This window comes from Cricetulus griseus, chromosome 4 (assembly GCF_003668045.3).
Source record: "Cricetulus griseus strain 17A/GY chromosome 4, alternate assembly CriGri-PICRH-1.0, whole genome shotgun sequence".
In the NCBI taxonomy this organism is placed as follows: Eukaryota; Metazoa; Chordata; class Mammalia; order Rodentia; family Cricetidae; genus Cricetulus; species Cricetulus griseus.
Window position 1 is genome coordinate 64,486,526 of NC_048597.1, and position 27,403 is coordinate 64,513,928.

General features: G+C 42.3%; 1 protein-coding gene across 2 annotated transcripts in view; it reads right to left on the reverse strand.

The window, feature by feature from the left end:
* Lpp (LIM domain containing preferred translocation partner in lipoma) overlaps nt 1–27,403 on the reverse strand; it is a 606,110-nt gene that overhangs the window by 517,451 nt on the left and 61,256 nt on the right. For both annotated transcript variants that reach the window (XM_035444680.1, XM_035444681.1), the window contains exon 3: nt 25,532–25,633. The gene's annotated coding sequence lies outside the window, so the exon portion shown is untranslated. The remainder of the gene's footprint in view (nt 1–25,531; nt 25,634–27,403) is intronic.

The window sequence follows — 27,403 nt, forward strand, 5'->3', positions numbered from 1 at the left end:
ATGAACCACCAATTTCTTTAATTGTTTAACTATTTCAAAACTGTTGATAAAGTATCTTATCCATAAAATAGCTTGCACAACCATCACACTTTACTCATAATATTTGTTAATATTTCAACTGATTAATTAAAGAGTATAAACACTTTTAAAAGGTTTTTATTGCATATTACAAGCAAAATGCAAACCTACATTTGAAAGTATGTATCTGGATATCAACAGCAACTCTGAAATACATATTTGGTCATATTGCTAATGTTTTGCATTCATATGACAGTCACCACATGGTGTTAACATCTCTGATCATGAACACAATGACTACTGTGCACAAATTCAAGTGACCAAAATATGAATGAGGTGAGAGCATGCAACTTTACCCTCCAAGGGATGGAAGCAGATGTTTAAGACAAAGGGCATGTTTTTGTTCAAATATTAAAGTAGAAGCCAAACCAGGGGCATCCTTAAAGTGGGTTACCTAATTGTAGGATGTAGAGGTGTTAGCCTCCAAATGGAAATGCAGCAAATAAGCATGGAACAGAGAATTTTCAATGGGTATGCACTGAACCAACTGGAGCCAATGAGACACTACAGCAAGACATCTAAAAGAGTTCACATCTAACACTAACGATGAACAGGCACACAACTGATCATTACAGGCAGGTGGCAGGTGGCAGATACATGGGAAAGCACACACTCCAAGGCTATCTCAACATGATTGAGCATCAGTTCTGGAACTGCTAACGCACTCTTCTGTGACCTGGAGAATGGCATGGTCTAAGTTTCTGCAGCTGTAATAGATAGTATATCTACATTGTATGCATATCAGATTGTGCAAGCATCTAGCAGGCACATCTAGCACACTCTTTGGAAAAGTGCAGTATTAATAGTATCTTCTCTGCTACTTTCCCAGGATGAATTCACCCAGTAGGTGAGCTCAGACAACTACTTGAGTCATAATCTCATGCTAAACCAACCAAGAAGCTTTCAATGCAGTGGGGAAGCTGCAGCAGAAACAGTACTTACATAAACAACTCTTAGGTTTTCCAGCTGGTCTCCAGCAGCTTCTGCTATCTGGGCTCTAATTTTTCATTTTGGGAGCATCATGTGTAAGAAGGGTATAAGGATTTATCTGAGTTTCCCCATAATTACACAGAGGGAAACCATATAGTGACAGACAATATCGCACATTTAAGGTCTCCAGAGGTCTAAATACCCATGTATCTCTGCTTAGGAGATCACCATGCAGGAAGACAGTCCTGCTTTGGGTGCTGGGTTAGTCAGCCCACATGTTTCATCTAAAGACCTATGGAAAGGCAGTGAAGGATTTCTCACCCTTGAGCCTGATGGACGTCAGAAGTTAATGCCATCATTTCTGCCTCAGTCATCCTTCACTACACAATGACTCTGACAACCAACTCAACTTCTGGAGCATCTGAGGCACAGGGAAAACACCAGTAAGACACCAGGGAAGACACCAGCAAGTGAATGAGTAAAAACTCATGCTCCCAGAGGCACGTGAATATTGCACTGAGCTGATCATAGGCTGCCTTATACAACCCGTTAATGCAAGCCAGTTTCCATCAGGAAAATCCTCATTTGCTTTTTTAAAGGGGAGTATCTGGGTCTAAAAGGATAAACAACAGCTGCAAACAGCATTGACCATGGAGTACAGGAGGCCCTATCTCAGAACCATCAGATAGTTCCAATCTACCATAGGCAACACCTACCATACTGTAAACACTGCTTCTTTGTGTCCATATAAGGGCAGCTTTGCTTGCTCTGGCTCTCACCTTTCTTTTGTAGTCCTGGAATGCATCATGTGCCAAGGTCAATTTCTTAAGAAAAGGTGGGCAGATCTTTTTCTAGCTTAATGTGTATTCACTGAAATTTATCAGACACTTGTAAGCCACTATGTATACAGATAGCTTTGGAGCAAGACCCTGGAAGTACAAAGGTGAAGTAAGCTACAGTCACTTTATTGGCATAGCTTATTGCATTTAGTGCAATGTAGGCACTGAGCAAAGATTAACTATTGAATGTTGCAATACCAAAATATTGGAAACGTTCTTCCATGAAAGTACACAAGGGAGTACCTAAAAACAGAACTGGCTTAAAAGGCAAACACCAGAATAGCAGTCTATAGTATGCAGACACACACACACACACACCTTACTAACATTATGCACTATCATGTCATTTAGGATAACAATATTATAAGGTAATTCTTCCTCCTCTCATTCCCTTTCCAGCTCCTCATGTGTCTACGGGGGGGGGGCATAATTGCCAAAGTATCTATAAAAATTAATTACATGTATATCTTCAATGATATAGTAAAAGTCATTTTGAATATAAAACATGGTAATACTCCAAAGACAGAAATTGAGAGTAAATGAAAAGGAAGCTAACTAGCATGCTCAGAATTTCGAGTTCTTACATTGTACAGACATAACATTCTGGTCCTTCACTAGAAGATGATGGGTAAAAAGTGTGTGTGTGTGTGTGTGTGTGTGTGTGTGTGTGTGTGTGTGTGTGTGTGCCTGTGCACACACACAGCCACATCCACATGGACAGATGAGACTAGATCATTTATAATATGTCCCATTCATGGGATCCTGTTTGGATGTGAATATGTTCAGGAAAACTGGACAATTTCCAAGGGGCAGACAATCATCTCCCAGAGCCTTAGGAAGTAAAACGCATCTGCTGAACTGGGCTACAGAGGAGGCTCAGTGTTTAAGAGCACTGACTGCTCTGCCAAAGGAATTCGAGCACGATATGGTAGCTTGCACACCATCTGTAACTCCAGTTCCAGGAATCCATTGCCCTCTTCCGGTTTTCGTGGGCACAAGACACATATGTGGTACACACACATACATGCAGGCAAACACTCTACACATGAAATTAAAAAGGAGGAGTAGGTCACACACACACACACACACACACACACACACACACACACACCTGCTGAACAGGAAAAAAAAATGGCACAGAGGAAACCAAGAGTGGAACCCCGCAGACATCACACCTGAACAGCAGTATAGGCACGTCAGTATGCTGCTTAAATAACAGCCAAATCTAGGTGCTCATCCTGGGCAGCACACAGCTAAGTTGGGCATTATATTATATTATATTATATTATATTATATTATATTATATTATATTCCTATGTGCCTGTCTTGAGTGACTGGGCAAAATGAATGAAAGTCAAATATGTCTATTTGTGTGTGCCTGGTCTGGGTGGTGAAGAATGATAGTTAAAGCACATTTAATGATTCACAATTAAGCCTTACAACTTTAGGGAGACCAGGAAGTAATATATACAATTCTGAGTAAATATGTTTATTGATTTTTTTTATACTAAAGCTAAGAGTCTGTTGTTTAAAACATCTACATTTAGGAGGCAGAATCAAAGCACAAATATTTCAACAAACTAAATCAAGGCTGGCAGTTTCACACTCAGGAACACTCACCACTGTTATGAACCAGGCACTGGGGTGTACGGGTACCCACTAATGCATAAAACAGATAACCTGCCTGCAGAGAGCTTAACTGGGGAAGAATTTAAGAGAAGATAATAAATTAGAGGGACATAAGGAGTCCCAGCACTATCTACAGTGCCATCACCTTGATAAGTTTGCCTTTACAAACCAAAGGGTGAATATCCTTAGTGCAGGAGCAAGAACAGATTTTTGTTCCTCACAAACAAATTTGAGAAATTCAAGTAAACACATCGATACCCATTTGTAATCCCAACACTCAGGAAGAAAAGACACTAGATTGTAAGTTCTATGCTTTCCTGGGCAACAAAGTGAGATCAAGGCCAGCCCGACCAAATGGGAAAGCCCTGTCTCCCAAAACCAACAGACAAAGATGGAGCTCAGTGCTGTACTACTTACCTAGCATTTGCCAGGTGTGGTCTCTACCTCCACAACCAGCACCATCATCACTTCCACCATCACCATCATCACCTCCACCACCATCACCATCACCATCATCACCTCCACAACCATCGCCATCATCACCTCCACCATCACCATCATCACCTCCACCATCACCATCATCACCTCCACCACCATCACCATCACCATCATCACCTCCACCACCATCACCATCACCATCATCACCTCCACCACCATCACCATCATCACCTCCACCACCACCATCATCACCTCCACCATCACCATCATCACCTCCACCACCATCACCATCACCATCATCACCTCCACAACCAGCACCATCATCACCTCCACCACCATCACCATCATCACCTCCACCACCAGCACCATCATCACCTCCACCACCATCACCATCATCACCTCCACCACCAGCACCATCAGCACCATCAGCACCATCACCACCAGCATCTCCATCACCAACTCCATCACCAGCACCACAACCACCACCACCTCCACCATCACCACCATCACCACCACCACCACACACATGGTGGGGATGGGAGGGCAACAGAGAGACTAATTCTGAGAAGCCCTACAGCAAAGAAAGAAGGTGCACAAGTTAGCATTTTTCCAAATATACCTGTTCACAAACTGACTTCCCTTTTCATAGAATACTGACCAATACCCCCAAAATGCTTAACACCATGCTTAAAGAACATCAAGTTATTGGGTGGGACGATTTATCTTTAAAGGACAGTAAAGTTTATGCTTTCCATAAAAATGTAAAATATCTTGATTCTTCGAGATCAAGAAACTTTGGAATTTGGAATTTCTCATTGCTAGTATTCTGAAAGAAAGACATGGAATTACAGACAAGCAAAGGCAGACCAGTCCACCACTCCCCCTAACTATCTATCTCACACAGATAGATCATCAAGCCCCCAAATTCCTCAGGTCAGCTTCCCACCCAGTGTAGCTATACGTGTCCTACGGACAAAGGCCTCACTGAAACAGGTAATATGCAGAAAGGGTCCAAAGAGAACTCAGTACATGGCAGGAGTAACAGGAGTCTCGTTGCTGTCAAAGACGCATGCAGACAAGTTTCAATACTGCACACAGAAAGGCAGATAAGAGGGAAGGCATGGGCAATCCCTCAACCAGCCTTTGTGCCACACTCCCCTCTGTTAACTGTGCTAAACAATTTGAGGAGTGGGAGGGGAGATCAAAGAGGCAGATTTGGAAAAGGTCAAGTATGCTTAATTGAGATAAAGGGCTTTCAGCTTTCATCTGATTTCTGACATCATCAAACAGGGAACACAGTTTCCTCTAATTTCCCAGCTGCCTTTGTCACTGGTCTCCCTCACACCTAGTCAGATCTCATGTTAAAATGTAATAAACATTAACCAGGAATAGTAGTGCATATTTGTCATCCCAGCTACTGGGATGCAAAGGCAGAAGGACACCTTGATCTTAGGATTTCTAAATCAGCCTGGGCAAACAAAGCTGGCTCCTGTCCCCACCTTAAATTAATAAGAATAAGAATAAGAAGAATAAGAAGAATAAGAAGAATAAGAAGAATAAGAAGAAGAAGAAGAAGAAGAAGAAGAAGAAGAAGAAGAAGAAGAAGAAGAAGAAGAAGAAGAAGAAGAAGAAACCACCACCAGACAAAAATGGCAAAGGTGTTTCCACAGTCAATCTTGTTAGAACAGAAGGTATCATTTGGAAAAAGAAGCTAAAATCAGAAGGTGGAAACTCAAACGTTTTGGTTAAAAGGAGACACAAGAGTGGATGCAGGGTAGCTCACATCTGTAAGCCCAGCACTTGGAAGGCTTCAGTACTTGGGAGGTTCACTATGAATTTGAGTTCCAAGCTAACCTGGGCTAAAGGATGAGACTCTGACTTGACAATATAGTGGTAGTGATAATACTAGCAAGCAAGATACAAACAACTCACAAAACTGAAAATCATAAAATAAATATGATCACTTAGACAAAGAATAAAGATGTTCAGGTTTATTTACGCCAGGGTATAGGCAATGCCAAACGATTTCTCACCCATCAGGTTGGCAATAAGTTAAAGTTTAACCGACACTAGGTAAAGATGCTGGTGGGACACTTCATTAAAGTAACTACCAGCAAACAGAGAAAAGTGATCCCATGATTACATGGGTTCATGTAATGTGCATGTATGTGCATCTGTTCCTGGGACTAGCCCTTGCAAGGACCTATAAAGGAAGTTACCAATAGCAACAATTACACCTAGCACTCAAGATACTGACATCCAGTGACATTTGCCACTAAAAGAATGAGGATACAGTGAGGAAAAGATGTTCCCAGAAGTGAGACAAAAAAGACAAAAGATAAAAAACAGAATGCTTTTTACCTCCCAGCAGCTACATAAACACTCACAAAATATGAAAAAGGCAGGCACCAAGCCACAGGCGCTACCTTACTCTCACTGGCTAAATCTGCAACCTATTGAGGAAGAAAATTCAAGGATGGCAGTAGTAAATCATGAAAAATGGAAATAAAAGTCCTACAGGCGGTATTAACTGAAAGATAACCATGAAGGAATAATGAAGCTGGCAAAGCTTAGATACAAATTTAGAAGATAATTTTCCTAGTCCCAAGATTAACTCATGTCTTCATGGATTGCTGAGTAATTGCAAAGAACAACCAGGCATGTCAGTGCACACCTGTAGCCTAGCACTTGGGAAGCAGAAGCAGGAGAGTCAGGAGTTGAAGGTCAACCTAGCATATAGTGAGACTCCATCTCCAAAGAAAACAAAAGAGTAATATTCAGAGTGGCGGCAACAAATGCAAAGGGCAGAATAATAGCTATAGAGTGGATGCATCACAGAACGTCTTGGCAAAGTGGCACCAATGCTCACTCTGAGCCTCCCAGTGTGACACTACAGACACAAAACATGCACACAGCAGCCTCCCAGTGTGATACTACAGACACAACATGCACACAGGTCAGCCTCAACATAAATGCTTAGCTAATATGAAATGACATATGTTTAAATGGGGTACCAGTTTGTACAGAAATGCCAACACCATGAAACAGAAAGGATATGGAAGTGTTCCAGATCAAAGGAGACCAAAGAGAAATGACAACTAAGTGACTATCAGTCTGAGCCGACCTGTGTGCTGCAGAAGGAAAATGCCATCGGGAATATAACTGGGTTAGCTGATGAAAGAGGAGTGCAGACAATAAACTTAAATTACAGTCCTGAGTCACCACAGCGTGATAAGAAGACATGGCCGTCACCTCCCTTAGTCTTAGGAAACAGTCCTTCATCTAGGGGTAGAGTGCCATGCACAATTTACATAACTTGTTCTCACTCAAAAATTCTTACCCAAAATTTCAAGAAGCAATGCACACTTATTCTAAAATACTTCAGAAAAAAAATATATGTATTTAAACTAGAGAAAAAGCGGAGACACAGGTGGGGAAATGATAAAACTATAGAGACAAAATATAAACAACAGATGACTCTGAATAAAAGATACGGACTACACTTGCTTTCAAACATTTTACATTGGAATTGTTTATAATAAAGGGTTTTGGGGGGAAAACGAACACTGTAACAATTGAGTTACATTGTAACATTACTCAAATGTAACAATTGAGAACGCACTCTATTTTTTAACATAATTTGAAATGGTATATAAATTCAGCCGGGGCTGTTTCATCACACATACCACTTACATGTGTGCATACACATGTACACACAGATCTTTTTCTCAGAGCTACCAAAAAACCTGTGTATAATTTCTTAGCATGACAAAAAACAAAATCCTATCTCTTCTAAAACATCATGGACAGACCATAACCCATGACCTCAAGCACAGTGGGAATATAACTACACCTACCTGTACAAGACTTGTAGGTCAACAGAGGACTCTGAAATTCCAGCGCCCTGTGTTTGTAATCTGAGGACTGTTTCCCTTCTAGAAGAACAAGTTCAGGGCTGGAAGATGAGCTATATCCAACAGCATCAATTTTTAAAAACCTATTAGCGGTGGCCTTTGGGGTTAAACACTGCATTGCTGAATGGACTGAAGAGGAGGGGGCAGAGAGCTCGCCTCCTCCTAAATATGGATGAGGTCCTATGTGCTGCCCTCCCTCACCTGTACCTCCAGCAGGGAGTGAGTGATGAATCCAGTCTCCTTCTTGGGTAAGTTTGTAAGAGAAAAGAAAAGATATGAAGGTTGGACATTATGAGGTCAAGAACCATCAACTGAATTGGACTTGATACTTAAGCAGGTAAAAATCTCAGGGAAGGCAGCAGACCCTCAGCCCCAGATTCCAAAGCAAGCTCTGCTGCCTGAAGATACAAATAATGAAAAGTTATGTTGCAGCATAATACCAGGTATTGTTCCCTTCCAAAAAGCATTAAAATATAAAGGTCAGTTAAGCTTAAATGGTATTTTATTGCATACTTTAAAAAAGACCTTGAACAATTAAAGCAATGAAATATATTACTTGCTATCATTTTTAAACATTCACGGAAGCATAAAAAGGCAGCACATTCTGATATTGAAAGAAAAAAGAAAGTTAACTCCTCTTCTTCCTTCACATACTGACTTCAGGCCTCGTACCTTATTCAAGGAGTTCCTATGACACTCTTGGTGGCATGAATTCCTGATTGAACAGCAGTTTTCAATTGCGTGTGATAACAAGAAATACAGCCTATCAAGAAAGACATTAACTATGAGACTACCAAAGCAATGGCTGGTCCTCAAGTCTAGGGATGTGACTAAGACTGTCACTATGATCCCACTATGGACACTATGATGCAAATGGGCAGATTCAGGACAAATCTTTTGTTTAAAGTTCTTATGGAGCATTTAGTAGGGAGCCAAGTTTGCAAGCCATGGGACTTGAGGGTTATAAATTACTGTTCAGTTCCGAAGTTCCAGGAAAAGCTTGTGCCCTATGATGCTGCCCTGTGCCCTTTAACCACATGACTGTCACTGACAGCACCATCTTACTTTTTATCTTACTCAAACTTCCAAAGCAATATAATGCCAAAACAGAAAAATCAATTTTACCACTCCATAGAGGCAATTAGTAATGTTTAAACTGCTCTAAAAATGTTTTAGCTTCATTAGCTTCTCTACAGTGTATAAACTATCCCTTAAATTTCAAAGGCATTGCTCTACCACCAATTATCTAACAAATGAAGGCCTTAACCTTTTAACCAAAGTACCTAGCAACCAGTACCTTGGGAAAATGCTGAGCTTATTGAATTACAGGTCTCAGGAAAAACATCTTCTCCAAAGGTCATCAGGATGGCTCGTAGCCCTATTTCAAAATGGTTCCCACAAGCCTCAAAAGATTCAAGTGACTTTTACTCACACACACTCAGGCCTTCCACCCCAGATTTGTAGGTCTTCATTGATAAGGCATGCCTGAAGCTATGTCTCTGTGGTAATGAGCACCTGAAGCTCTTGCAGAGGAGCCCCAGTTTGGTTCCCAGCATGTATATGGTTACTCACAACTTTTTGTAACCAGTTCTGGGATATCTGATTCCCTCCTCTGGTCTCCATGGACACCAAGCATACATGTATGTGTACACATCATCCATGCAAGCAAAACACTCAGACACATTAATAAATCTAAAGAAGAAGAGGAAAGGACGAGGAGGAGAAGCAGCTGCCACTACTGTTGCCTCACCAGCCATGTTTTGCCAAACACTAGCAAAAGGCACTGAGCCCAATAACTTCTAGACAGAGGCCTTAGAATCAAAGAAAAGTTCCAGACATCAGTAAGGGCCAGAGTCACTTGATAACTGTGTTTAAGCAAGCAATTTATTGTTACTAAGATTCCATTTCCTCAGCAACAAAATAAGAATAATCTCACACAAACTGAAGTATTCAGGTGACAGGCTTGTGACACACTTGAGGAGTATAGCCCCCACTTTGTGTCTTCTTGACATCAGATGCAAGAAAGAGTGGGTTTGTTGACATTGCTTGTGTACGGCGTTCCTGGGCTGATACCCACTTTCAGAGACTGGAAGCGGAAGAATATTTACGATCCCAAATCCGATTTACACTATTAAATTAATTAAGAAGTGGAAAGCCAGAAGAGTATAAGAAATGAAATACAAGTGGTGCAAAATCTGTAAGAGGAAGGAATTCCCCATAATTAAATTTCAATCAGTGGGTTTAGGATATGAGAAAGGGCAGAGGATGCTAATCACAAACAGATTAATGAATAAATTGCAGGCTGGCTACTTCCTACAGGCTACTGAGAGAGATTGGGGATGAAGGGTCATCATTCCTACTTAAAGGGCAGAAAAAATGGATTAGACACCAAGATATACCTGTCTGTTCCCAAAGCCCTCAGCTATCACAGTTTTAATGCTATTGAAAAAAATAATAAAGGAAATTATCTTGTTCAGCAACCACATTTTATAGGTCAGTGAATAAATAGGGGTAAAAAAAATGCTCACAAAGATAAAACAATTAAGACACTAACAGAATATGCCAGGAATGGCCTTAAGCAGTTACTCTCGAAGCTACTTTAGAAACTAAGACAAAAGATACCAAGTTCAAGGCCAGCCTGAGCAGCTTAGCTATGCAAGGAATAAAACAGGAAAGCTCACAAAATCTTTTCATTTTCCTAACCAATTAAAAAAAAAAAGAAGAAGATGCTGTGGTTATTTTTCTCCATGTGTGATTATTTTTCTCCATGCTATAACAAAAGACAGACAAAAACAAGCTCAGGAAGGAGTTACTCTGGCATAGTTTGAGGGTGCTGTCCATCATGAAAAAGAGGGTATGCCAGCAATAGAAGCTCTAGCCATGGCCCCAAGAATAAGAGGCCCAGGTCACATGGCAGTCATGGCCAGGAAGCAGAGAGAGATGGATGCTAGTAACCAGCTCACTTGCCTTTCATTCATTCTGGACCCCATCCCATAGCGTGAAGCCACCGACATTCAGAGAGGGTCTTCCCTCCTAGGTTAAACAGCTCTGAAAACGCCCTCTCAGACATGGCCACAGGTGTCTTTCCTAGGAGAGTATAAGGGGAGTCGGGTTGACAGTGAAGACTGTCACAGAGGTCATAGATGAAGAACAGGAAAGTCAGTATAGCATATCTGCCAGTATTTGCCTTTTGCAAAAGCAGGGCATATCCAAATACAGAGTAATTCTGCTCAAAACCTAAAATGAGGGAGTCGGAGAGTGATGGCTCCCACTACCCTTTCTAACATATACTTAAGAGGGGGTTCATGTATAGAGGCCCCAAGACAACATCAGACATCAGTTCTCTACTTCCATCACCAGAGATCAAACTCAAGTCATGAGAAACTAGATGTATAGATAAGGACGGAGATGGGAGCTGAGGAAAAAGGAGCTTACAGTCTGCTCTCATTGATTTGTTCCATGATGTGTTGAAACTCATGAGGGGATAAAATATTACGTTTCTGGAGCGCTACTCAAAGGGAGTTTCTGTGAGGCTGTGTCAATTGTCACCATGGCATTTCTTATTAGGAAGTCTCTTACTGTCATTTTTTTTTTGTTATTTTAATTACAGTTTGATCAGTGAGGAGCTATTTTGAATCTATGGGACTTTCCTAACCAGATTGTTTTGGCATTTTAAAGTCACTCAAATTCAAGGCCTACACAATATGGCAAGTATCTTTTTCCCCCCTTCTCTCCTTTATTCTCAAGTTCTAAACAAAGGAACCATCTGTTCCCTCTGAAAACATCAGCTCTTGTTTTCATTTTTCCATTAATAATAGTGCCTCAAACTTATATAATATCTCTCTCCAACTTGCTTATTAAAGCATTCTGTAGTCATTGCCTCATTCATCTTCAACACTATAGTCTACAAATGGGAGGAAGGGGAAATGTTTGCCAATTTTCAGTTTGATAAAGAATTGTTGGATAGTTAATGAATTTGTGTGAGAGATTGCACGTTAGCATCAGAAGGGCCCTTCTCTGATCATCTAGTCGAATTCTGGCTCCTGCACGTGTAAAAAGAGACTGAAAAAGGAGAAGTGATTCCATGCCCTGTTTGTGTACTTGACTCTCTGCTCCTGATGGTAGGCAGAGGGGGTAAAAAGCGCATCTTACACATTTTTATGCCTCCAGAAGCTGGTGTCTAAAGTGCTCATTTAAATAATCGTTGAATGAATGAACATGTCTGTAAATAGTTTGGACACAGCAGATGTTGCAAAGTCGTGGTAAGAGCTCAGCTCTTCTGCCCCTCATTCAGTGTGTTAGTGTTTGGTTATTGGCCTAAATAGAAAAAGAACCAAATAGAGAAGAGGTGAGGAAAAAGATATGTCATTATAAATATGAAATTTAATGAACAAATACAATGGCTTAGCCATTGGCCATGTTAAAACTGGAGCCACATGAAGGCAAACATTAAGCAGAGGCAGACTCCCCAGACGTTCTGCATTCTTTGATGGTCCCTATACTGGGGAATTTGATGGAATTATGCATAAAACATTACACTACTGGAAAAACCAAACAAAGAAACAGGAAAACTATTTGTCTGAATGCCAAAGGACAGTACGTCTCCATAGCACACATTACCCGATAAGAACAGTCCTCCGTCCTCTGATTCAACTTCATCAGTCCCTGTACCTTCAGAGGACTCTCAGCATTAGGTCATGAAATCTAGCAGTCCCGAATTTTCCAAGGAGCAGAGAGGTCACTGGAATAAAGATCTGTCTTTCCATGTGCCTGGAGTTAGGCGGTTCATCTGGCCTCCCTCTCCCCCAACCCCCCCCCAATTTTCAGAATGTCTTATTCCCTGCTGCAAATACTTGTTACTGTACAGAAAATTAGTGGTTCCTAGAAAAGCAGTTCCAACACAGTGAATAATTCTCTAAAGAGCCTTCAAACTAGGCTGTCCCTGTAGATGACAAGCATGGGGTCCAGAGAACAAAGGAAATTTTCCTTTCCATTGCTGGGGATCCAGCTCAGGACCTCATTCATACTGGGAGAACACTGCCACTGAGGAACACCCCAAAACCCTAGATCACTTCCTTTACAATAAAGGAGAGGAAGAGTAGGGGGCAGGGAGGGAGAGGGAGAGAGGGAAAGAGAGAAAGAGAGAGAGAGAGACAGAGACAGAGACAGAGAGACAGAGAGAGACAGAAGAGAGCGCAACTATATTATAATATGATCTCATATCAGGTAGATCATTAAAAATGAGCAGAAAATAAATTCTTTTCAAAAATATAAACAAACTAACACAAGTGAAATGTCAGTTCTGATCTCTCCTAAGGAGAGGTACATGGAGACAGAGCAAACTATAGAAGGTACTTGAATCCCTCAAACATCGCCTGTTTCACATACATAGGCAACTGTAAACAGTGAATACCAAGGAAAAGTTTCTAGATCCTGCCCTGCAGTGTTGTCAGCTGGAGATCTATACAGTAGGTATTTGGGGTGCACAGCAGTAATGGTCAGCAAGAACAGGTCACAGCAGGCCCAGCTCGGGATGGACACAGTCCTTTCCATACCTAGGATTGGCTTACTTAAGGCAAGAGTCCCAGGACCCTTCAGTGTTCTAGCAGAGAGTCCAGGGAAAGTTAACCCTTTCTCACACTTTCCAGATAAAACTGTCCAAAAATAAATAAATAATAAAAACAATAACTGTGATCTTGGCATACAAGCCTCATAATTTAACATCCTAATTAAATATTTCATGTTTAAAAGTAAAGGATCCCATATTTAACATATAAAAGCCCCACTAAATGGAACTGATTTTCATCTTTAAGACCCTTTCAGCAGGGCTACTTTAACATAGCTGCTAAAAAGACCCATGGTTCCAAGGATTTACCTAATTGCTGATTATGTGCCTGTGCTAGTCTTCGAGAACCACGGGGACCTGCCTGATATAGCATTCTCATAGTCCATGCCAGGCTCCTGCTTCTGAACATGCATCTAGTAACAGAAGTCCCCTAAGAGGGTAGAGGCTTCCCCTCACAATGCACACCCCACTAGCTAACTAGCCAATAGGATCTGATGCCAAAAAAAAAAAAAAAGTCCGTTTTCCAAATAAAAATTCCCATCTAAAGATGCTGCTGTTCTAAAAATGGTAACTAATCAGTCAGCATTGGGTGGTGTTGGGCAAGGGGCTCAGCAACTGAGAGCATCAATCAGTCTCTTTTTTGCTTACTCAAGTAAGTAGACTTCATTGTGGCCCAGAAACTCAGTACCTAAAATGAAGTTCCTAACTCTGGATAGTTTAACCTCTCCTGCTGGGAGATTCTGGAGGTGGGGAAAGGGACGGACGGATGGACAGACAGAGAGACAGACAGACAGACAGTCAGACATTCAGAGCCATCACTCTAACCCAATAATCAACCTACAAACAATTCCCACTACCTTCCCCATCACCATGTCTTTGCATAAATTCAATACAAAACAAGCTTTTTAATAAAGGGAAAATAAGACACTCAGACACCATTTAACACAAACCCCACCTTAAGTTGACACCCTCTGCAGGGTTAGCCGGTCCTCTTCACACCAGGCCGCACAAGCAACCATGCGCTGTCTCCTCAAACCTGTCCCTGTGGTCCCTAAGCATACAGTGAGATGCAGGGAACGAAATCAATACCAAAGTGTCTACCAATTGTTGTATCCCACTCAAGAACTTTGAAATTCTATGAGAAATAAAAGCAAATACTGCTTGCCTTCTGTCTAGGTCCTGGGGTTTACCTGACACCTCCCCTAACAACAAAAGTAACTCTTCTCTTGATAATATGAGTTCACTAGTAACAATGTATCAATACGAAGGAACAAATACATCTCATTTGTGTTTGTTTGTTTATTTCCAAGCTAAGGAAGTTTCCGCATCACCCATCAATGACTTTTGGAAACTCTATAATGTCTTTTTAGGGTAACAGAGCCCAAGTTCAAAAACTAAAACAGTGGAAGTCAGAAAACTCACAATAGAAATACAGAGCCTAAATGGCAAAAAATTATTTGGGAAAATAAAATAGCAGCATACCCCTATTTAAACTTTTTAAAGGAATAAAAAAAAATAATAACTAATAAAAGGTGATAGAAAACAAAAGTAAAATTGAGCCCAGAAAAGACTCATTTGCCTGAGATCCCTTTCAGCCATGCAATTGAAACTGACAGCAGAGAAAATAATATTCACGTTTTAACTTGCTACCCCCAACTGACATGGTTGGCCGTTTGTTTTGTTTTAAATAAAATGGGGAAGCAACAAATATATTAAATCCATCTGCAAGAAAACCCATATTTGCATGTGGAAAACAAATAAGTGGGTGCCTGAATGGGTGATTAGGCATGCAATTGCCCATCTGCACGGGCCGAGCACCCTTGCAGGTGTGCGATGCACAGGAGCAGATCATCTGAACCAAGAGTCCCCTACCCTGCAGGGTTACAGGTGAGGACAAACCGAGACTCTCAGGCTCTAGACTTGAGGCACCCAGAGCTGCAACCCCATTTCGGCAAATCTTTTCATTACATCTCTGTGGATCCTTTAGATGAACAAAGTAATCTCCCCTTCCCCCAGAGTACCCTCAAAGTGTGCTTGGTGGCATCTGCTGTCACTTTTGCTATCAAAACTGGGTGACCCCGAACCCCTCCTTCTCTTAGCTCCAGCTGTGCAAGCCTACTTGAGTCTCAGGACCTCTGCAAGTACTTTCACTCATTCTGAAACACTTTCTTCGGGCCCCATTCTGGGATCTTTGGTTTTCTGGGTTTACTTCATTCACTCCCTGCTCACATGTGGTCCTATCATCTAGAATAGGGTTCAGCCCATAATAGGCATTTATCCAAAAGGTGTGAAATTAATAAGTGACCTTCATTATGATTTGCTATGTCAGGCACCACAGGACCTCTTAGGAAATTAAGGCAGAAGTTTCAACCCAGGGGAGAAGGAAAGACAGGCTTGTGTTAATGTAACAGAGCAAAGCATCATAAATGCTCTTCTGGACAAAGAGGCAAAGCACCTAGGCAGTGCAGTAGCAGATCACTGGCAATGAGCAGGAAGGGTGGGAGAAGGGCAAAAGAACATGATTCTCGGCAACTTTCTTGAAAAGAAGCAAAAAAAAAAATAGATTCAGTTCAAAGAAGTTCTAAGGCATCCTCAGCTGCCTGTGTTCCTTATCAACAGCACTATGTGGGACAAGACTGTCTGAGCAATATGAGCATTTCCAGGTGCCAAAGTCTGCAAAGAGAGGAATCACTGTCTTAAAGTGTTCATTCTAAAAGGGAATTTTAAACGCACACAGAATTTGTCTTCAGAACGTTCTAAATTAAGACAGGGGAAGCCTTCAGAAAAATGCTAATGGTGGTTCTGGAGAGATGGCTCCATGGCTAAAAGCACTGGCTGCCCTTCTAGAGAACCCAGGTTCAATTCCCAGCACCAAAATGGCAGCTCACAACTGTCTGTAATTCCAGGTCCAGGGGTTCTGATGCCATCTTCTAGACTCTGAAGTTAGCCGGCATACATGTGGTAAACAGGCATACATGTAGCCAAAACACATAGACATATAAAATAAAAATAATTTGTAAAGGACAGTAAGGTTAATCATGGGGAAACACTCTACTTGTTCACTTCCCTGTAAAACACCTGTGCTGACCCCTACTTAGATGACTGTCATGATGGAGCCCTTTGACTCACCACCCGACCTCCCAAAAAATCCTAAATGTGGCTTCTTCTCCATACTGAAAACCCAGCCTCATTCTATCTTTCTGTTGCTCCCTCCACATTCTCAGAGCTCTTGCTGAGGTTGAAGTGATCCTCGTTCCTTGCATGTTAGAGCCCCACGAGAGTACATCACCCCTTTGCTCTCTCTACGGTCATCCCCTCCAGCTCTTTCTTCACTTTCCAGCTTTTTTTTTCCATGAGCCTAGTCAGTGCAGAAAGAAATCACTGACAATGACCAAGCAGGGTGGGAGACTGCTAAGTCGACAGCCACCTCCATCTCCTCCATGCCTCTCCCACTCTTCCATGACACGGCTTTTGAACGAACCTAGCACAAAGACAGTTGGCTCTTTGCTAAGAGCTAAACATTGTGCCTGGGAGAGGAATGGGGACATAAGATGTAATGGCATCAAGGAGCAAAGTCAATCCAAGAAAGACTCTGGTGGCATCAGTTACTTTTGTGACTTTGACCATCTTCAGGTCTAACCCCTTGGAAGTGAAAAAAAAAAAAAAAAAAAAAAAAAGACAAAGTCAACTCCTGGCCCTACCTAACTGTAGAGACACAGAATTTCCGAAGTCTTGCAACAGGCTCCTGTAAGTAAGGAACCTTCTACTCCTTATCCAAGGTTATCAACTCTTTCAACCAACATGCACAGATAAACATGGCATTAGAGTACGGAGCTGTTAAACTTCTCTGTAACTGAGAATTGAGTTTAGTGCTACAACTTTGCTATGAGGCCTTGGAAAAGGCACTTAAAAGTCAACAATATTTTGATTTAAATATTTACTGTCTGATGGCACGTGTGCAAAGGCTAGAAGACAACTTCCGGTGTCCTTCTTTCTCACCATCATCTGCCCTACAGTTTGAAACGCGGTCTCTTATTGGCCCAGGGCTCACCAAGCAGCCTCTCTACCTCCCCAACATAGGGATTACAGGTAGCCACCACCAAACCAGTTTTTGTTTTTTCTTTAAACATGGCTTCTAGAAATGAAACTCATTCCTCAGGCTTACACAGCAAGTACCTGGCTGAGTCCTCCCTCCTATGCACAGGAGAAGCTTCAAACTCCCTAGTGCAACTACCTACATGCCTTCACTCTGGATTCTCTGCCATTAGCACAGGAGATTTGCTAAACTGGCTTCAACTAAACAGCATGCAGCACCGGGATCCTTTCCACCCCACCCCCTCCAGGATACCCTGTCAATAAATCCTTGGACCACAGAAAATGAAATACAAACCACCCATTCCTCAGCTCAGGAAAAATGAGGCCAATGGACAGGCCACAACCTGGACAAATTTCAGGAGAAGAGCCAATCTAGAAGAAGCAAGCCCATTTCCTCCACGAAGTCTGATAATGCGTGGCTACTCTTTGCTACCACGTGAAGCTATGAGAGGTCCGCATAAAAGGTTTCTAACAAGGGGCACAGGCTCTGGAGGGCTGAAAGGCACAGGTGCCCACTAGCCTGTAGTGTACACGCGTTTATGTACAGAACAGTTCTGTCTAGCAGATAACACCTCAGGAGCAGGGTACACTGGCTGAGGGGGGACGCTGCAGGGAGAAGCACAGTGGCGGAGGCAATAGGAGCCACAGAGGACAACAGTGCACAGAGAAGCGGGGACTGGGCAAGACAAGGATAGAAGAATAAAGCAGGCTTTGGGCGGTTTTACATGATCCTGGTGAAATTAGCTTAATGGCATAAAAACTCAAAACAGGAAGGAGAGCTAAGAATGGAGGGCATGAGAACATCAAAGCCTACCTCCATCCTTAATGTAAACTGTATTACAGGAATATTTTCATTATGTAAAAGCCTATTTTGTTTTCATGTCGTTTCTTAGATTACATCATAGAGTGGCTACAGCCGTCTCGTACCTTATGATAAATAAATCACTAGCTTAAATCAGAGAATGAGCCAGGCCCACTGATTTAAAAGGAAAATATTAGATCATTTTTAATAACCAATATAATTCAAGTCAGTTGCCATTGAGGCAGTGAGGTAATTCTATGCTAAACAGGCCCAAGGAGGAACCAAGGAGGGTCAGCACTGAGCAGGTCTAGAGATGACACCATTCACAGATGCAGAGGTGGCCACCAGCACTTGCATGTGGTTCATCCTTCTATTGGGGGAAAACACCGCTTACACACTATTGGTGCCCCCAAAGCCTCCCTCACCAAACAGTTTATTGGCATTTTTCTCAGAACCACTATTTCCCAATCCCAGAATAGATGAGCATCATGAGGTGTCTGAATGTAAGCTGCAGAAGCCACTAGGGTAATTGAGCGACAGTGAGACTTTTGGTTATTCAGGAAAACATGAAATTTGCAGTGACTGATGCACCAACCCTGAAGATGCTCCCCAGCCATGAGAACTCTGCAAAGTGTCAACAAGAGAAAGGTACAACCGAGAAGGACTAAGAGTGACCTCCAGCAAAGAATTACACATGCCCAAGAAAAAAAGAAATTTGGGGCTGGAGAGATGGCTCAGCAGTTAAAAGCACTGGCTGCTCTCATAGCGGACCCAGGTTCAGCTCCCATCACTTAGAGTGGCTCACAGCAGCCTTCAATTACAGGTCCAGGAAATAGGGTGCCCTCTTCTGGCCTCTGCAGGCACTGCACACATGTGGTGCACAAACATGCAGGCAGAAAGCCACTCAGGTAAGATGAAAGTGAATACATCTTAAAAGGAAGAAGAGATAAAACTAATGATATATCAACTACATAGTACGTAGCACACTCAGCAGGCACTGCATGTTCACAACACTCTTTGGAGCACAGAGAGGTAAGTGTGAGGGTGGCACCTTATATCCCACAATCAAAATACTTAAGTAAGACTCTGCATCTAAACTCACCCTTACTGTGTTGTCTTCAGCCATAGAACTCTATGTCTTCCAATGTGCTCACAGCACAAATGAATCATGGGTATGAAACACTTTGAGGGCACTGAGAGGATACTAACAATGGAGAGTTGAAAGAGACCATCAAGCAGGGAGTAGTGACTTTCTGGCCAGTAGCCGTTTTAATGACCACAGCTATGCTTTCCTCCCTCTTGGGCTCCCGGGTTACTAATAACCTTGACCCTGATTTTCAATCTCTCATTTCCATTAACTTTGAGAGAAGCGATTAAGATGAACACCATGGGAATGTGACTCCATCTATAAGATGACCTGCCGAGCCTGTTTTTATGAGAAGACTATTTGGGTCAGGAAAAGAGACGGATGCCCTGGAAAGAAACTCTCTGCCAGACAGAAGGTATTGGCTGAGGCTTCCTGTCTGATCCCGTCATCCCCACAGCACTGTTGTGCAACAGCTCTCTGTTCCTAATGCAAATGTTATTCATAACTACAGAGACACACTGTCTGCGCCAAGAAATACTGATTTATTCAACTTCTCAGGACACAGTGTGACCCAACAGAGGCAGCCCATCCCTGAAATGTAATGAAAGGGACAAGATGGAGCCAATTTTAACCTACATTTACCTAATCCATTTCTAGAAAAGAAGAGAGGTTAGAAAAAGAAATGAAAATATGCCTAAAGGTTACAAGGACTCATTACAAAGAGCCAAGGTGGCCAGATTGGGGGGGAAAGAATGTATTGGGAGGAACTTCCTGAATTCTCCCTGCAGGACACACTGAGGCAGGTCTGTCCCCTCCCCAGCTCTTGGCATCTCACCTATACAGCTTAGGGCTCAAGCTGTATGAATTCCAGTCATTTCCAGCAAAGCGGCTCTGACTGCTGAGGAAAACTAAAAATGCAGAGCAGGAAAGGGTGGCATGAGCTGAGAGCTTGGGATTCTCCTCCAGAAACACAGGAAAATTTTGCATTCCATGCTGTTGTGTATCAATGTCTTCATTTCGAATTTCTAATGGAATTTTCCTCCAAAAAGTTTCCAAGGCAAATTGATCTACAAAGATGCTGAGTTTATTCGGTAGCTTCAGGTAAGCCCTGACTCTCAGCATATCCTAGATAGCCTGGAAATCAGTAACCAGGAATTCCTCAGATCCTATATAACCCACATCCTGGGAGTCATGTCATTTCCCTCTCATTCCCCATGTGAAACACAGCTAACACAGAGAACAGGGTATCATTTCCAGTGTTGGTAATTAAAAATTTAATTTATTTTTTAAAAGCAAAGACCGTGGCTTACAACATGGAAAACCTTTGACACTCAGAGAAGCCAACTGCCTTCCTAGAAGCTTGCCCCACGGACAGAGCTGCACAGCAGGAGTGGAAACCCTCAGACCAACCTGACAGGAGTTATTTACACCATAATGCAGTCACATGACTGGGCTTTGTGGAGATCCTTTAGGAGAGACTACAGGGATGGGAAAACTCTCCTGCAACCTCATGAGAAGTGCTGAGGGACCCACCTAAGCTGCCAGGTCTCTGACCTGTATGAATAATGGATGAATAGATATTTCGTTTTTTCTGTTTCTTTTTTGTTTTTTTCCAATACAGGGTTTCTCTGCAGCCTTGGCTGTCCTGAAACAGACTCTGTAGACCAGGCTGCCCTCAAACTCAAGAAATCTGCCTGCCTCTGCTTCCTGAGTGCTGGGATTAAAGGTGTGGGCCATCACCACCTGGCTTGAATACATGCTTTCTAGCTCTGAGACACAGACCCAGGGACACCCTGGTCACACACACATAACTGTGAATATAACGCCTGTGTATAAAAAGTCAGCACAGCACTTTCATCTTAGGGTTAGAGATGAGCTGGAGACAGAAGCACACAGGAAATTCCACCCTGATCAGTCACATTTTGATATTATCCACTTCCATTCTCAGATACTGACTGGCCACACTGTTGCCTAAACCATGGTCACAGGCTCACCATACCATCCAACTGGGCTTCCCTTAGAGATAAATCCTCCCGTGGAAACTGTCCCCATGATCCCCATCCTCTACACTCTCCACACCCTTTGTCTGGGCCCCGGGAGATCTGAGGTGGTGATTTACTTACCTTGTCCCAATATCATACGGCTTGACAAATAAAAATACTGTAAGCAACCATCTTCCCATTGTGTGTGACTCTTCTCTGTGCATCTCTTCCCATTGGGTGTGACTCTTCTCTAAGCATCTATTCCCATTGGATATAACTGTCTTCTCTATGCATTTCTTCCCATTGGGTGTGACTCTTCTCTATGCATCTCTTCCCACTGGGTGTGACTCTTCTCTATGCATCCCTTCCCATTGTATGTAACTATCTTCTCTATGTATCTCTTCCCATTGGATATAACTATCTTCTCTACACATCTCTTCCCATTGTATGTAACTATTTTCTCTATACATCTCTTCCCATTGTGTGTGACTTTCTTCTCTATGCATCATTCCTCAAAGTTACAAGCTTCTAGAGACCAGGGAGTGTACCTAACACCACAATATCCTAAGGAGTCTAAGACCAACTGCACATGTAACTCAGTGCCAGAGAGGTTGCTTCTCATATACAAAGCCATGGGTTCAATCTCCAGGACTCCACTGCAGGAAGGAAAAAAAACCTCTGGAGTTGGTAAATTTCTGACAAATACTAGACTCAAAGAAGAAAACTACATACACTATAACAAGAAGCAGTCATGTGGCAACAGTACAAGGAATCTTCCACTTATCCTTGCAGGGTTCAGAAACCTTCTACCACAAAATAACCCAATGAGAAAGAACTCTTAAAGACAACGCTGATGTCCTAGGTCTGTGGCAAGGAAAGAAAGAGTCATCCTCACTGCACTGAAATCCAAGAAACAGTACTGTGGGACTAGGAGAAAGGTTGAATGAGAGTATTTCCCTTTTATTAACTGACAGCAATCTTATCTACAAAGTGGCCCTACATTACATGAAGACCCACAGACTCTGGGAGACAGCCTGGGCCTCGGTTCACACTCAGTAAGTCCCCTTGTAATTTGTGAAACAAGTAAGTAAAAATGAAACCTGGCTCAACAGATGGTGACAAATGCTCAGAAACCACCTGGCCAAGTAACTGCAGGGAGCCAAGACATACACCTCTAACAGAAATGACCACTGTTTTGCTTCCGGCAGACACTAATACCTGGTAGCTCTTAAGACCCAAACGGAAATATTAAAACTCAAAGTGCTTGGCTACAACAATTGTACGTTGATATCCAAAGAGGGAAATCATTTCCTTCCTGACTCCCACTGGGCCAGGCATGCTCAGGGCAGAAGGCGTGATTCTGTGAACAAACAAAGCAACCATCTCTGAGGCTAGACTACAGCTAATCTGGGTCTCTTAAGGATTCCACATCGCAGGTCTCTGTATCTGCCTCCTGGAACCTCTTCCTGCTTTAGGTTTCAACATTAATGATTTTTGTTTTTTGTTTTTTAAAGCCCTAAATCTAGTTTCTTTCTGAGACTCAGAACGAGTTACTGCTCTTCTAGTCTTGGCGAGGACAGGGCCTGTGTGTGGAGGAGGATGACCGCCAAGCTAAGTACTACATCCCAGGGACAGTGCTAGACTCAGCCTTTACAGTATCTTGCTTCCCCTTTAACTCATTTTGAATCTTGATGGAGAAAACAATTAACAATAACCTATAAAGGAATCACACTTGATAAACTACTGCCAACAGACTTGCACAAAGCAAATATAAGAGGCCATCAGACAATCAATGTAACCTAAAAACCTGAGATTAGGAAAATGAAGGCAAAGAAAGGCTAACATTTGGCAGGCTTTCTGTTAGCCCATCCCGCCATACTCTCTACCTTTGCCGGCACCCATACTAAATGTTTGAAGCCACACTGCCCTAAAAAAGCCTATTTCTAGCCAACAGATTCAGTCAGGGCCTCGTAGAGCAGCCTGGGGAAATGGGACACTCACATGTTCAGGTTTATTCTTCTATGCATGAAGCTGTGTCATGTGCCTTTTATGTACCAGATGACCCATTAGACATGGGACACAGAAGGCAAACACTGTCCTTCTTCTGACTAGGTATTATATTTTTTAAAAAATCCATTTTTTTTATTTTATGTGCACTGGTGTTCTGCCTTTATGTATGTCTATGTGAGGATGTCAGATCTTGGTAGTTACATATAGTTGTAAGCTGCCATGTGGGTCCTGGGAATTGAACCTGGGTTCTCTAGAAGAGCAGTCAGTGCGCCTAACCATTGAGCCATCACTCCAGCCCCGTGGGTATTATATTCTTGAAGGTCAAGATTGTATATGACCCAGCATCCTGCCTTTTCCAATCTCACTCTTGTAAGCGGCTCTTGATGGCACATCATTTTGGTCCTCTCAGTATCTTTGTAGAGTCCAGCTGGCTAACATCCCTTCCAGAAGATGACTCATGCACTGAAGCATCACACTCTCCTGAAGTCTAAGAGCAAGGCTTCTAGTCCTTTCTCCCCAAAAGTACAATTGCTCTGAAGAGCCACTTCATCTGTGCTGTGTGGCTGCCCTGAGGTTTGAGCAGGACACACTCTGGTGTGTATATTCCAATTAGCACAGTCCTATCCTTTCAGCCTCAGTAACAGGTTCATCACTGTGTAGTAACTAAAGCCTTTGTGAACATGGCAGCAAGGATCTCTATCCTCCAAACAGGAACGCAGATGTCTTCAGCCCGGTCACTGGGCAGATATCTTGAGGATGATAAAGCCAGCAACAAAAAGGGACAAAACAAAGAACACTGCAGAGCATCGGCGCTGGCACCCTGCTCAAGTTGAGCCCAAAGCCACCTCACTCTGAACCAGGTCTTCTGAGGTTGCAAGGTCACCCTTCCACCTCATTCCAAATAACACATGCCCTGGCCATGTCAGTGCTGCAGAAGCCAGAGTCACCGTTGAATCCTAACAAACTAAGGATAACAGAAACTTCCGGGCCTCTTCCAGCTGACTCTTTAAGGCAGTCTTTCCTGTTCTGCCATTATAACATAGAGTTCATTAAATTCATGTTCAAGGCTACCACAGTTTGACCTTATACACACTGAGAAACTCGAAAGGTGAAGCAGGTAACAAAGCTTCCCATTGATGCTATAACCATAACCTGGGGGTGGGGGGAGTAGTCAAGTCCATGTTTGAGAGTTTAATAAATACTGCAAAGTCAAAGCCAAAGACCAACCATCCAATGAAAGACGTGGAACAACAATTAAGAAAACAAAATGTCAAAACACAAGGATGAAGTCAGTTGCAATCACAACAGCATCCACTGTTTTGAAAAACTCCACAACACTCAGAGTGAGGTATATATGCCTGTAGTTTAATGCCAGTCCTTGTAGTAGATAGGGACTAAACCTCATCATGGAGACCACAGAACTAGAGTCAGTAGAAGCAAGAATCCCCTACCAACTTTCCCTCAGCTCGTCACCAAGGCACTGCCAGGTCACACCATACAGATGACTCTTTGTGCCTTATCCATCATACCTATCTGCCTGTGAAATAGAGAACCACTGCAAGACAACAAACACATCTGGTCACCTTTCCAACAGACAGCAACAAAATCCGCACACAACTCTCACTGCAACAACAGCAGGTCATTAAACCAGAGGCCCCCATGCTCTGCCAAACTAAATTAGCCCTCTCCACCTCCAAAGATTGACTGGAAAATAAATGAGGTTGCAAAAGAAAAATGCACATTACACAGCAGTAAACAAGAAACATCTGATTGTTTCCTGTCATCTTCATGTCGGTCTCTCAATTTAGAGGACACTCCACTTCTTGCCAAAGGAAAAAGAAGGGAGCCATACAATTACTGGCAAGATGACATTGTTGTCACTGAGTTTTCTTCCAGTGTCTATGCATGCCACCTTGCCAGAGGTGAAGCCCACCTTTGCTTTGCCACATATTTTATTGACATTGTTATATCTAGTCTGTTGCCATGAAGCCAATTCAAAATAATAATAATAATAATAATAATAATAATAATAAATGAACATTTTAGATTTCTCCAGTTCCTAGTTCTTGTTTCCAGAACCCATTATTTTTAAAAACTAATTTAAACATATATATTGCTATTAAAAAAAAAAAAAAGAAGCATATTCCTATGTAGGACTCACCAGCTCAGGGAAAATAACTCCCCTCCAAAGAAGGAACAGCGAACGATGACAAATGCAGAACCAGCTGACTCGTTACCTCTGCTTCTGTCCTTGAGTTCCCACCTATGGAAAACACAGAGAGGAATGTTTGAGTCTCTCAGCTCCAACCAGCTTCAGAACTTCCCAGGTGGGCAATGTCTCTGGTCAGACCATGCAGAATGATGTCTGACTGACTTCTAGATCCCTCAACCCTCCAGTCAGTACCTGGCACTCTTGTTTAGTAAGTTTGTCTCACAGGAAGGGGGAAGAGAATGCTCTCATTCTCAACACTCCTGGAAAACTGACTCCATCTAAATAACGGAAGCACGAGACAGATCAAGAAGACGCAACTAAGGAAGAGAAAAAAAAAAAAAACCCAACCTAGTGGCCCTCTGAATTTCAATTTCCTTCCCTGTAAAATGAGAACTAGTGATCCACAGAGAGCTGCAAAGTCTTAGTGCTCCAAGGTAAGTCCTCAATACAGACTTATTATCATGGAAAACCATGGCTCTTTTCTCGGGATTATACAATGTATATTCCAGAGCAGTGGACTAATATACAACTTGTCCATGATACATGGAATTGAAACACACAGACCAGAAAAAAAAAAAACTCCATCCTCATTCTCATAGCATCTTTGAGCACCTTCTAGCCAATGATATAATTGCTGCAAGTGCCTGAATGTCAGTCTTCCCATCCATGTATAAGCCTAGAGTTGCAGGGGGACCCTTAAGGTGACTTCCTCAAATCTTCCACAACAAGAGAGCCTGGCACCAGGGTAGGGGAGTGGCCATCCAGGAAACTATCACTAGTGAGTGACAAGGGACTTGGGGCTTGACACTACATCTACTTACTGCCCATCTTTAACACAGACTAACTAGGGCAGGGACCTGCCTTGTGTTCTTATACACTCAAGTACACCTCAGCAACAGAAAGAAATTCCATAAGGAAAACGGAGTCCACTCGAGATGAGTCCACTGAAGCATTCATCCCTGAGTGTTTGAGGTCTGCAGATTATCAGAAATCTCCAAAGTCATTTTTACCAGAAGTACAACTTCAAATTTGCTGGGACACTGATTGGTAAGAGGCCAACTTTAGAGCTATGAACAGTGCAATCTGATAGAAGAAAAAGATAATACCTCCAACCCCATAAAACCAAAGCCCCCTCTGCAGAGCAGGGGTAGGGGAGAGAAACACAAAACAGTTTCTATGAGAGGCAAAGGGCTTCTGACTCCCCACACTTGTAAGCCTCAATAAAAGACTCAGCTCTCTATCTACCTTTGGCCCTGGGGAGGCATATCCATTCTCCTGTTCCCTTCTATGTGCCAGTGTAAGTGGCCTCCCTTTCCCAAAGTCAACTTCTCTTTTAATAATTTCCTTCTTCTTTGCCATAAAGAGAACAAGCAGCTTTGCTAAAGAACTGCTGTGAAATGATTGAAGTTCCCATGCAAACAAACCATTAGCAGAGTTCAAATGCAATTTAAATTACCAGTTGTTAAAGTGCTCCTCAATTTCGCAGTAAGTTTCCAAGGAGAATTATATGCTATATACTATTTAATTGGTTGTTTTCTATTTTTTAACATCCTTTTATTCCCTCCACCCTTATATTTAAGAAGTGTCTATAAGAGCTTCCCTTTAAAAAATTATACATTGTTGAAGAGATTAAATGTAAAGATTGAAAAGTATCAGAGAAACAGCAGCAGGAATATGCAGCTCAGCAGAAACTTGTGGCTTGGAGACTTGAAAAAAATAACAGAATTTTAAAACCTTAGAAATCACCAACAGTGCCCACACTCTTGTGGGATGGGATGATTACACGAAGGCATTGGGAGTGGAAGGAGGGGGTCGGTCTGA